Source organism: Strigops habroptila, chromosome 1 (genome assembly GCF_004027225.2).
Source record: "Strigops habroptila isolate Jane chromosome 1, bStrHab1.2.pri, whole genome shotgun sequence".
NCBI lineage: Eukaryota > Metazoa > Chordata > Aves > Psittaciformes > Psittacidae > Strigops > Strigops habroptila.
Genome location: NC_044277.2, coordinates 122,993,526 through 123,007,893, shown reverse-complemented (window position 1 = coordinate 123,007,893; position 14,368 = coordinate 122,993,526).

Sequence of the window (14,368 nt, the reverse complement as noted above, 5' to 3'; positions counted from 1 at the left end):
CACTGCTCTATCCTCTCCACATTTTTTCTCTACAAGAATGAAACACAGTATCCCCATCTCTTCTCAGTATTTCAGGAAGATAATCCCAATGACTATGGCAACCAAGTAATGGCCAGTTCAGCAGATCATCTCATTGGACCTCAGCGTGACTTTATTCATTACCTAACACCACCCTTGAGGGAGGTGTTAGGTAACTCCCTCCCTCAGAATCACAATAAACAACCCCCATTGTAGCTAATACTGAGTCATGGTAAGATATACTCAATGTTGTGCAAAACCCGGGACAGGTCAATTCTGGACAAGTCAATGCTAACACCTGGAATGCCATCTCCAGGGCCGTTTCTTGCAGGATCATTCAGTAGCCTCTAAAATGCTGCATTCACGAGGTGGCTCTGTACCTCTGCCACGCATACATGCAACTAACCTCCTTGTGACCTCTGCTCCCCCCTTATCTTCTGTGGACTATGAGTATTTAGATTTAACACAGTTTCCCTTTCTATCATTCAGGAAGCCTACAAGCACAGGAGAATATAGTGGTTTTCCCTTTTAATACAGGTAGAACGAACCCTACACAAAGCAGGTACACAAAGCAGACTTGGACCCCTTCCAGATGTCTTTTTTTTCTCTCTCTCCTTCAAAACATAATAAGCTGTAGTGCCTCCCATTAAACACTGAAGAAGTAAATCTTTGCCCACTGGTAAAAAGCAAGATTATTATTTGACTGTTTCAAGACTCATCAGTTCTCATTCTCTGGTTCCCATGGAAACGATCCCCAGTGAAGTTTGAGAGGGGCTCTGTGCGCAGCAGAAATGCCGATAATAATGGAGAGAATTAAGTTTCTGCAGGGGAAAATCTTAAGTCATTTTCAAATGTTATGCAGGCCCTGGATGGCAAATCATCCGCTAGTTCCATTTTTGCCAAATAAAAAAGTAGAAATGAGTACTTTGCCATGTTGATTTTTAGTTCATGAGATTTTGAGGGAAAAAGGGTACTGGAATAAGGAAGTTATTTTCTCTGAACAGAGACCAATGTAATCAGCATAAAATAAAGAGTACCCTACTAGGCTGATATTAGTCTAGTAATACACAATGTTTTCTGAGAGATTTTGTGTCTAAATTTATGGATAAAAATCTGTCAGCAGAGGTACATCTACAATCTCCCTTGAAACAGTGCGAATGTTTCACTGAACCTGTACTATAAATTAATTTGATGGAGCAAGAAGTAATACATAACGGTTGGAAGTGGCCCAGCATCCTCAACAGAAAAATAGAGGTAAGGGATACAATAAAAAACTTAGAGGAAAACAAGTATTCACTTCAATACAAAATTTTGTAAAATTTATAAACACTCTCTTAAATTCTGATCCCTGATGAATGAAAAGCAATAGGTTCAATAATGACAATACTTCACCAAAAATATCCTATGCTTAAAATTAAATCTATTTATCTTCTGTAGAAAGAAGTTATACAGATTTAAAACAAGCTAGATGATTGAAAGAAGCAGTTATAATGATGAACAATATTGCAGAGACATGATTATCAGGTGAAGTATTACATAAATTCTGACTAGCAACTATTTTATATATTTTTTATTTTTACAGATTTGGAAATAGGTTAGGCAAAGAGGCAGGAAAAGGAGCTAGGTTCCTAACATGGGGCCCTACTCAGTTAAGGCTGCATTCAACAGAGGACTGAAAACACCTACATGACTGAATACCAATTCCAAACCCATAAACCAGGTAGTTGCAAGTACCTGCTCCAGGGGCACCTCCCACTTAAACAAGGAAGTTTTCTAAAAATTCTGCTTCTGTGCAAGCAGAAAATGAAGCGTCTCAGCAGCTCTGTCACTTGTCTCTTCTACCTGAAGACCCAAAACCCCCAGGTATCACCCTGACTCCTGAGGAGCCCAATACCTGTGCTCAGAACATACCCAGCCTACAGGAGGAGCCCAGAGTACTTCACAAAGTGAAGAGACGGAACATTTTCTTTTAAAACACAGCCAGAGAGGAAGAAATTATTGCAAGTGTTCATTTTCACACAGTATCCTGCTGGTTACAGCACTCACTGGGAAAAAACAGGAGACACCTGGGCTAAAGGCCTCTTCATTAAGAAGAGGTTCCTCTCCTGCCTCCTCTCCATCTCCTGCCTCAAAACTATGCTTAAATACCAAGCTGGAAGGTAGACTAAGCAGGGGGTGGGGAACAGAAGACATGAAGTCCCCTGAGTAATTAGAGCTGTCACTTGAATGACAAAAATACAGACTGCACCTCTCAGCCTAGTTTTGGAGTTGCATTTAAAATGCACAAACAAGTCTGGAAGCTGGAGTGGAGTCCAGAAGTGACCCCTCCCTGCCGGGAGAGCCAGGCCAGAAGTCATTCTCCTCTGGGCCCCAGGACTCCCGCATTCCTCCCAGCCTACTCACACAGCCTTGGCAGCACCGCTCCCTCCCCAGCTCCAGCCTCCCGCCGGGGCAGCCTGCTCTGTTGGGCATTCCCTCAGGACCTCGGACATGCAACTTCAACATGCCCAAGTGAGCAGCAAGCCCACATAAACTTCTCAGGTTAATGCTTGTAAATTACCGATACATGTATAATGGGTCTGAGGAAGAACCACCATGGGTTTAGTGGGGTTTTTTTTGTAGTTTTGTTTTTCATAAAATACATAGAATAATAAAAGCATGGACCAGAACTCAGAAAACAAGCATTTCATGAACTGGCAGGAGAGGCGGTGTGCCAAGGGAAGGAGGTGCCTATTGCCCACAAGAAGCTAAATGCCAAAGCTGCAGAAGGAGGCAGGATTTCAGAGCTGTCCCTGTTCTCGTTAATTGGCTCAGAGTGGCTTCCTGCTGAGTGCCGACTCTTTCAGATCACCCTTCTCCATATGCAACATCTATCACTCCAACTGTTTAACAGAGGTAATTAGGGTGACAAACACTTGAAAGTTATGCACAGGAGCCCATTTTCCATTTCTTCACTCTGTTTCATGTAGCCTTCGGCCTTTGCAGGCCCCTGTTTTCCATTTGCTAAAACCAGATTAAAAAATAAGCCTTCTGTTGCACAGGGGTAGCAAGGATAAATATACTGAACATCCTGATACTCATTACTATAGTAATTAGGGTTGTAGCACAGGATAAACCTCAGAGATGAATTTTCTGTCTGAAATCTTACCTATGCAGGCAGTAAACCTGAAAAGAAGAGAGTAATATGCAGCAATACCAAATGATTAGGATATAGAGTTGGTTAAAAAAGACTGACCAACCAACACTGTAGGAGGAAAATACCCCTACAGGCTATACTAAAATCACAAGCTTTCTGCAGAAAAGCAATAAGCAGCAAAACCACCCTCAAAATTCTGTCCCGGTTCTGCTGCCTACATGAAGGAAAGACAGCAATAGCTTAGGCCAGTACTTATGCCTTCAGAGCAGTGCAGCACAAGTAAGGAAGGGGAAATCATAAGGAACTGGCACAACCAAAACGAGATATAATTTTTTATCTCTGGATTTGGGAGAGGAGGAAGCAGCTGAACAGTTGCAGAAATGAAAAGCTTTGGCATAAACCAGAGTGGGGCTCAGACTTCGACCCTGCTGCCTGGACAGACATGTCTGCTTCACGAAAGCTGAGATTTCAAAATCTTTGGCTTTAAGCCAAACCAAGATGAAATTTTCCAAGCTAATGGTTTCCAAACATGACTTTCGGAAAATAAGCAAAATGCTTAATTTTCCATCAAATAATGATCCTGTACAATAAAAGGAGCATTTGTTATAAGAACACAAAATTTAGACTTTACCATCAGAATTTTCTTTTTTTGTCAATGCAACTTCAGTCAAATTGACATGATTTGATAAAACATTCTAAAATACCTGCATTTTTTTGATGAAATGGTCTGTGAAGTTTTTGTTCTTACGTCCTCACAAGTAAAATTAAAGATAAAAACACAAAAAAGCAGGAACTGAACACTATTCTATGATTCCACGTAGAAATTAAGTACTAACAACAGAATAAAAAAAAAAAACCCAAAAGACAGAATTTTGAAGACATGAGAATGAATGTAGTATGAAGAGGCTCTGTACCTTATAACGTCTCAGGTGAAAGAGTGTATCTATCCAGAGTTATACAGGGTTTCAAAATGGTAGTCATTGCCATTTAAAATACATTGATATGGACACGATTAGTGGACTCTGTGTATAAAGCCTTGATACTTCAGGAAGACAAGAGCAAATACACTACAGTTTAGCAAATTAAACAGTTACTTTCTGATGCTTTTGCTGAGCTGCCTCTGCTTTATCACTGTGCCACAGGAGCATCATTTCAGCACAGATTGATAACAGAGCCTCCCTCCTGTAGATAACAGAAGTCACGGGCTGAAATGCAGAGATAGTAGATCTAAAGTTTCCTAACCTCCCCTTCCTTCAGGCACAGAAATACATTTGGGAAGCTGCCCATTTTTTAACTGAGTAGAAATATATAGAAAATATGAAAAATAGGATATATGGATAAAATAAGCTCAGTCTGGGAGAACCCAGAATTTTCTAACATTCACCATTGTGTGTGGTTCAGAGCTGCAGAGGTGTTCAGCAGAGGCCCTGGTTTGGAAGCCTAAGGTTGCCATCTTTTGGAATTGCATGTGAAGTGTGCAGCTCTCAACAGTGCCATTGCATGAGGTCAGGAAATGGCAGTAGCTTAGTGAAAGAAAGTTTGGATCAAACAAACCACATACATTGCTAAAAAGTCTTCACCTCAAAGTGTTTTAATCAGTAGTAGCAACTGACTTCAGAAGAAATTTCCATGCTTTTCCTGTCATCAGCACTTACATCACCTAGGTAAGTTCAATAATGGTTCTACAGCTCAGTGTAAAGGATACCAAATCAGCCTGCGCATGGAAATGCAATATTATCTACTTTTTGAGGGGAGCATATGGAATGGTTTTCAATTTTAACCTCCACCCAGTTCTCCCCCTTGTCCCCACGCTCGTTAATTGTCATCATCATCATCCTGGAGGTAAGCTGGCCCACTGCTGTTTACTTCGGAGTTTTCCCACCTCTCACTTGGTATAGGGTTCCTGCTACCACCCTTACTCCCTTGCATGTCCCACCCCACACTCCAGTCTCCCCTAACTGTGCAGCTTGTGTTGCGCTCACAGAAGGTGCCATCTTCACTCTCCCTCATCCAGTGTGCAGCAGATGGGATAACAGGCAGCCTGTTTCCTCTCCTGGCCAAGAAGCCAATTTTCCAGCTCAGGATCCATAAACTGTCAGCAGATTAACTAAACTATTTTCCAGAATCATGAGATTCAGTTCTGCTCCTCAATTTCAACAGGAGTTGTTCCTAAACCCAATGAAATTTTCATTTGAAGATACTATGCAAAGGTCATATGCACAACTCCAGTGATGGAAATAAATAATACCTGTACAAAGCAACGCCACCATTTCAGATACTCAAAACAGAACTGGACACGGCCTAAGCATCCTGCTATAGATGACCCTGCTCTAAACCAGGGTCTAAACTTTCCACCAGTTCACAGCACCTTGTATTTGCTTTCCAAACGTTTGTCTCCATGCCTTTTTCCCCCTCAAAGGCACTCCTCTGCAACATCCTCAAAGTTACAATCCTCTCCAACCTCCAATTCACTCTGAAAAGCCCTTTTGCTAAGATGTCTGCAAAACCTGATGGTTGATGTTGATCCTTCTGTGTTTCTGCATTCTTCTGTCACCTTGTTTTATACTTAGGGTGTAAAATCTTGGAATAGGACTGGATTTTTGCTCTGTGATTATACAGCCTCAAGCACTTTATGCATACCTAGGTACTATGGTAAAAGCAAACAGTAGTAAAACTGATCTGATGTAAGTTTAAGAAAGTACATTATCACTTTTATTTTTAGATCCTTGTTCAAGTAGGTTTTCATTATGGAAGACATACATTTCACTTAAGTTTAGCCATTTAACTGCCAGAGACCTCAGGGAAAGACAGATAAGCATCATCCGCAAGGCATTCATCTCGCTTATCTCAAGAGACTTATCTATCTCAGCCTAGTATGATCTACCTCTCTCTCTTCATTTATTAGAAAAGGAGCATAGAGACATAAAATTTAGCTAGCTGAGATTATGCAAAAAGACGACCTTCTGACTAGACATGAATCTACAAACCCATCAGTAAGCATTAGCTTTGACGATTTTATTTACATAGCCTGGACAAAATCCCATCTTTTTTCCCAAAGAATGGCAGAGAAAAAGATCAGATCTCTTACAACACATCAGTGATGTGATTTAGCTACAAGTTTATGCTTTACTATTTGCAGTCTTTCTTCAGAGAAGCTGAGAGGAGATTCCAGTGTGCATCTACTTCTTGTTGTGCACTGACTCTGCTTTTTGGGAAAACAACCATTTTTCTCATCACAGACTGTAAAGCTGCTATGAAACAGAAAAAGCCACTCAACTGAGCTGTTTGAGTTTCAGTTAAACATGCTTAAGATCTGGCTTAGGCATTATTAAAAGATACTTGAATGCTTTGTAACTTAGACAATATTGGAACATCACCGATAACCTAAAATTCTGTTGAGGACTGAGAAAGTACTACTAGAGTAACTCCAACAGTTCTGGTAATTAAGTGCTCCTGTAAATGGCATTCAGTATTTTGACATTTATATTTGGGTGAGGAAACAGTCTGTTAGAAGTAATAATGGATAACTGTTGTGATACAGAAAATATGGAACTCCAACAGTCTGTGATTAACAACTTATACAGCCATGCAATTAATATCCTGCCTTTTCAATATAACAAAGTTACACAATGGCAGTGAGAAAAATGAGTTTTTTTCCCAACAAGCTGACCAAAGCTGTGCAGTGTCCTACACAATTTGCAGCTAATATTGAGTAGAAGAGATTGTGAGAGAGAACTTTTTGTTTCTTTGTTGTGAAATTCAGTCATGCAGAGAGAGAACAAGTGTTTACTATTCTCTCAGAAAAAAGAAGCATCTGTGGTGATTGCCAAGAAGGACTTGCTTGCTCACTTAATGATGTGCAAAATCTTGGTCAAAGGCTGGAAATACTTTAAGTTGTATTTGAATTTCAGTAGGAACAGTGCTAAAACCTGTTTGTGGATATACAGTGGCCATCTCCAGGGCTACTCAAAGGAGATAGATCTCATTTTGGAGCTTGCTATGCTTTGTAAGTTTATCATAATGTAACTGCACCATTGACAAAGATTAGATCTCTTCATTATTTTTTGAATGGGTGGAAGAGGGGGTAAGAGGCAGGCAGGATTTAGTTTCAGTTTCAGCAACTTTAACTCATATCTAAGCATGATTTTACTCACTAAATAGTCTTAGTGATCCTAACACTGAAGTAGTTACAAATGAGTAGAATTCTTCATAAATAAATGTAGAGGGAAAAAAAAACCCCAAACCAACACACAGGCTTTCAAACATAAATATCAATTCAAGATTTAGTGGTATCTTAAAATCAAAGGACAACTTCACTGGCAGCACACTGCCCAAGATTATTCTAAAGAATCTCATTTTGTAATATAATTTATGTTCTTTTCATTGATATGAACTCATAAAGCCAAAGCTTTGCTAAACTGTTTCAAGGCTGAATTCAAGTTACAGACATTAAGAAGGTGGTGGTGATACAAAGTCTTCAGTCACTAGCAAAAATCATAGAATAGAATCATAGAATTGTTTAGGTTGGAAAAGACCTTCAAGGTCATCGAGACCAACACTACCCTAGCACTGCCAAGTCCACCACTAAACCGTGTCCCCAAGTGCCACAGCTACATGTCTTTTAAATATCTCCAGCGATGGTGGCTCCACCACTTCCCTGGGCAGCCTATTCCAATGCTTCACAATGCTTTTGGTGAACAAATTTTTCCTAGTATCCAATTTATCCTCCCCTGGTGTAACTTAGGACCACTTCCTGTCGTCCTATTGCTTGTTACTTGCAAAAAGAGACTGACACCCACCCCGCTACAACCTCCTTTCAGGTAGTTGTAGAGAGTGATAAGGTCTCCCTTCATCCTCCTCTTCTGCAGGCTAAAAAACCCCAGTTCCCTCAGCTGCTCCTCATGAGATGTCTTCTCTAATATTTTAACATGAAAAAATATTAAATGTTCTCATGAATAATGGCTCGTTGAACTCAAGGTAGGCAGCTGAAGTAAAACCAAACATAGCTTCCTTGGTTTTGTTTCTTTAGTAATTTTAGAAGATCAGTGAGATCTTTTAGACACCTGTATTCTGTGAACGTCCCTATTCCAATATTTAAAGCTTTAAGACAAAGCTCAGCCATACTGTGGCAGTCACACTACCAGCACTTGAAGTTGGGTGTTTCTATTACTGAGCAGTGATATGTGAGCTCTTACTGCAAGCTAGGGCCTGTGTTGTTGCACTTAGGCAAATATGCTATACTTTCTGCTTGCACAAAAACTACGCACTTGGTCTGCACAAGCCAAACTCTTATGTTACATGATTATTAAGGGTTCTTTGCACCTAGCTCCAAAGCATAAACAATAGAGAAAGGCACAGAAATGCCGATTAAGAGCCATCATTTGCTATGCCACACCTACTTAAACATCAGGATCCTCAGTTTGGCAATTCGGATGAGAATATTCAGCTCTGTTCAACTATACTTACCACCTGACTATGTTTATAATCTCACAGCAGTTATCCCCATTCAAAAACACTTTCCTGTGCTTTTACAGCTCCAGCATCCTCCTGTTTTTCAGAACAACACATCTATCATTTGTAGTTGTTCCTCTCTCCCCCCACTCTGAGTATTTTGCTAAGTCCTATTGATTCCCACTTGTCCTTGAAAAATAAGCAAGTCCTTTCTCTTACTCCCTGTGGTTGGAACATTTCTCTGAGCTTTGACAGTCTTTCTTCTCAAGTTCCTAAGCTACTGCTACCTCCTCTGTTGCTTTTTCGAATTCCTACTTGGTACTCCCACAGTTGCTATAAACCCTTCCCACAAAAGCATTCACTCTTACAAACCATGAATCACCTCACTAGCTTCCTCCACCCTAGCAAGCAAATATTTCCAGTTTTGCTTATCCTATTCTTTTTAATACTGCCTATTTTTCTTTCGATCCTATATTCAATTGTCTTGACACTTCCAATCTGACTCCATTCTCCACTGGTAATGCAAAGTCACGTCCTCCCCCTGCAGCAAACTTCCAATGTCTCCTTCCCAAAACATATCAATACCACACATATCATTATTCTACATACCTTCTTCTAGGAATATTTTTTGCCTAAGAAAAGTTGGGTTTGAGTATCCCTGAACCAAACAACAGGAACTTCCACACACAGCTTTCTACACAGCCTGTGTGACAGGTTCACATTAGAACTTTACAGTGAATTAAATACTGTAATTTCTAGCTTAATACAGCTGATCTACTACATAAAGGTCCTCCTACACAGTAAGCTCTCTCATGCAGAGATTTTGTCTTTGTTCTGACAATTTACTGAGAACATATGTCTTTAGTTCATATAATATGATGTTTATTCCTTGTAAAAGCAAAATAACTCCCTGCCTTTTCCTTTCTTCCGAAAACACAAACTATCCTCCCTCTCTCGCCCCTCCCCCCCCCAAAAAAAAGAAGTTAATCAACAAACCTCTAATTAAACTAAAAGACTTAGCTTGCCTAGTGGCAAGAATTTTACAGCCCAGGGGATGGTACATGCTTAAAATGGAATGTTAGTTTCATAGGGAAAACATTCAAATTTCTTCTTCAGATCAACAATGTGAAGTGGTCTAGCCTTTATAAAATTGTGTATCCACAACAAAATAAAAGTTGATCTTCCTGTGTTCTAACTAAGCTTCTAGTTTCAAATCAAACTTGTGCCTTACTGGAAAACAAAACCAGAAAACCAAAACAAACCAACAAACCAACAAAAGTCTTCTGTATATGACACTGCCCCAAACCTCCCATGATTGGGAAGGCTGGCAAGGCTCCAACAAGTTTAAAAAACAAGGAGTACAGGAGTGTTCCCCTGCCCTATGACAAAAAAAAACCCAAAACAGAATCTTTTAGCAATTACCTGCTTACTGCAGGCATTCATTAAAGGTCGGAGCTAGCACAGTGCTGTCAAAAGGTCTCTCCTCAACATGACATTTCAATGACAAGCCCAAGAAACTCCAATCTCGCTGTGGAATCTTGATGTGGCAAGATGGTTTGGTTACCTCTAAGAGAAGGAAGAAGGGAGAGGGGGACCAAGAGCAAGGAGAGAAAAAAACCCCAACCCAAATAAACAAGCTTTTAAAAGCAGCCTGGAGGGAAGTCATTCGCAGATAGGAAAGGCAGGCTGGGGTGCCAGACTGTGGTCCGGGAAACATTTTATAGAGGAATTAAAAAAAGAAAAAAGAAGAAAAAAAGCAGCTTCTGCTTCTCTCCTCTGCCTTTGGAATTTTGCAAACCAGAGGCAGGTATGCTATCGCCATTTCAAGTCACCTGAGCTGGCCTCCGAAGCATGGTGAGAGAGACACGCCAAATCATGTCCTGGCTATGACCAAGTAACTGTGAAGGGTCAAACACTACCAGGTGTGTGCACGCCTGTAACACTGACCTGTAGGCACACTGAAGATGGCCAGAATGGTCCAGCCCAGACTCTATGCTGAGGTGCTTGTTGTGCAGACTCTTGGTTGGATTGCCTGCCCCTTTCTGTGTAACTGGGTACTCAGCCAGTTACACAGAAGCAAGATTTAAACCCAGAAGCACTGTAAGAATTCATCACATGGTAGAATGTAGCTAGAATGGATTAAGTTTTACAGCACCATGTTGATTTCCCTTCAGTGGACAGCATTACCATACTACACATCAGAGAAACACAGACAAAAGCAATAATGTCCCTTTAAAATGAAAGCAGAGTAGTGGCAAGAAAAAGCAGGAGAGACTTCAGACAGACAAGCAGAGAGGTCTAAATACTGTTCCACACTCTTTGCAAATCTGTACACGAAAGAGCAAAACCATTTCTGCAGGAACATGTTGAAGAGAGCAGGGTATATTTAATACATTTAAGGAAATACAATGCATACATTATCTTGCGGAGTAAAAGAAGGAAGAGATTGACAAGGAACCTATAATTAAAAATTAGAACATTATTTTGAACCTTTCTGTACTAAAATTTTATGCATAAATTAAGGTGGCGTTTTAAATATTTGAAGAGAAGCAACTGAGAGCAACTGAGAGATTTAAAGGTAAAAGTTCTTATCAGATGGGAGAGGAAGATGTGTGTGTGCTAAACAGAGATTTAAAACAAATTTCAAAATAATTCAGAGTTGCTGTGGGAAATGGAGGTCTTACTCTACAAGTAAAAGATGCAAAACATTCAGAATGCCAGCAAAACCAATCTCTAATATTAAATCAAGAAGCTTTATATCTATAGTCTTTGTTTGGCATAGAATTTGTTTTGCAGGAGAAAATGGCACAGATCGAGATTTTCATTGTGCAGAACAACACTTCAGAACAATGAAGCTCAACCACATTTAAAATCCAGATTTGCTAACAATGCAAAAACGATGGAAATGACAGATCACGACCACAGCTTGACTTAAAAGTCTGTAATAATGCTGTGCTAAAGTTCAACCTTTTGAAAATGACTTCAAAACAAGAGACAGCTATGGTCTATTGGAAAATAATATGAAAATTCTTAAAAGAATTCTTATAGAAACCTGAGGAATCCATTATAGATCTTTTTTGGAATTACTGCATGACACCACTTATGAAACCAGGACTGTCAGGTAGGTACTAATGATGTTTAGTGGTCAGATTTATTAGCCTGATGTTGTTATAATATACAATACTCAGCTTTTTGCATTAAAAAAAACCTAGAAAGATTATAATAATATGGTTCACATAATCCAAAACCTCTGCATGTGTATGAAGGCAAAAACAGAGGGCTGCAAACAACCTGTCCAAGATTGGCAAGTGAAAATATTGAAACATGAATGCCCAGAAGAGACTAATGCATTAACTGTTTGGGCCCCCAAATTTGAAATAATCTAATTTTCCAGGGTGCTAGATTCTCAATTACTACTAAAGTCAATGAGAGTAGTAAAGGACAAGACCCTGTGTAGGCTGTTCCTTCTTAGATTCTATCTTCTTTGATCACCTGCCTTTAGCCAGCTTGTCCTCCACCTCTCCAGATGAAATCCTGCATTTCAATAACTCTTTATGTTACTTTTTCCCCCTCATGATCTGTGATATTTCATAAGCTGAGAGGTTTGGCAACTGTTAATTATCTACTTTGCCAGTCAGACAACACCACAACACAATGATACATGATTAGCTTCTCCTACACAAAATAGGGCTTACTTGCCAAAAGATGTAAGCTCTCCACGTGAAAAGGCATGACAGTTAAACAAGAGCCACCTGAGCACAATCTTGTTTATATGTGGCATTTCTCCTGAAAACTAAACACATCTGGCTGCTTTGGTACTTATTCTCTGGGGAATAAATGTTAATGTTTGCTGCTCTCAGTCAATAAACATCTCACAAAACCACATCTATACAAGACACAAAAGTAGCCCGAGATCCTGGCTATGAACTGCGCACTCATCAAAACTAGTTCAGATATGTTTAGATAAGGCACGCCTTTGGATCTCAGTTTAGACAGAACCACATTCAACAGCCCTGAAACTACGGCCTCCACATTTTTCTTGCTACAAACCTGATTATTGTGCTTTGTGGCATGCTCTTTATTTTTTTAGTCTTTCTTAACTGCAACCCTTAAACAGCTACTTTTGACCTGTCTCTCTCCACATAAAGTAATACCTCACACAAACACACTGGAGAGCACATGATACTTATTTAAAATAAAACATGAAAGTATTTCACTGTTCCTCCAAGCAAACCTTGTTCTGGAACAGAAAGAAAACTTGTTCTTTGCTCTCTGAAAACCTTGGCCCTTTTTCCTAGCATCACTTTAAATTTCATGCCTTCAGGCTGAAAACATTCAATTTTTCATCAAACCATTTTCTTAAATGTGCACATAACACTCACATCTGTCACAAGTATTTGCTCTGCTCCTTTGAGGTGTTTCTGCAACTCCCACACTCTTGGCAAGAACTGACTCCAGGTACAAATCCAACACCCTCCTTTATTCATCATCTAGGATGTGCTATTAACTTGCTTTTTTTCAAAGTTGTTGCCTTAAGCCCTGGGTGTTGACAACCCCCTTCTGAGGAGCTACATCTCGTTCAATGTTGGCCTGTGTTTCCACTTCTTTGGGCTGAGAATTCATAATGAAGCTGGATCTGTGTGTTGCATAACCTGGCCAACACGATGCTGACATCAAAGGTTTGGCACCTGCAAGAGTTCCGGCTAGGTGTGTTCCATCCGCCAATTTATTCACAGACTCCATCTTGACACAGAAACTACTTCTCCAAAGCACTGATGATTTATTGCATCGAACACAATAAAGGATTTCAGTTCACAGACATACACAGTCTCACTTATATATGACAATGCGCATGAAACCCCTAAAGAGAACGCACAAAATTCACTCTAGATCACATTTCCCAGGAGCCAGGAGCTACATTTGCTACAAGTGCTGGTTCTAGGATAATGTCAGCCCTTTTCAGTAAATTTTGTAATAAATTATTTGGTCAAGGGAGAAGAGATGGACATTCATACACAGGAAAAAAAATAATAAAATCTTCTTGCCAGAGATGAGGATTTACTCACTTAGCTTGCATTTCCCAATGTGCTCATCTAGCCCATTGTTTTCTCTAATAATTCCTTCTATGCATCCGGGGAGTGTATCATTATGCAGCTGAACTCCAGGGCCTATGCTCTGCTAAAAAGAGGGGAAAAAATAATACAATTAAATAATTCAAAGTATAAATAGTCTCGTTTCCACAAGCAGGACTCTGAAGTACAGAGGACCTTACTCATTACAGTATCCACAAAAGGTGCATAGCAGCTTTGGGCAGCCACATGTTAGCAGAATTTAGAAGCTCTCATTTCTCAGCCATTAACTATGCTAACTGTATCTCACACATGCTTTTGAACAGACACCCACTCTTACCTTCCCAGGTGGGGGAGGTTTGTCTTGATATGGATTACAAGAAGAGCTGAAACAAGGAATTTTTGTGGATAACTTCAGAATTGATGAACAATGAAGATTCAAGAGTTAGTTCAGAATTTTTAACTAATTTAGTCATTAGACTAACTTCTGTATTCAGAATTTACAAGAAATTATGCCAAATTCAAATCTAGAGATTTAGAAATGGCAGAACTTACTGAAAGATGAAATAAAAATTTAGTGATACTTACACTGGACTAAGTAGTCTAATCTGAGTAAGACAGGCAGACATTTTAAGAGATTCAGATAATGGTTCTGGTATTCTGGAACTACTTTTTGCCCCAAGATAAATATGTA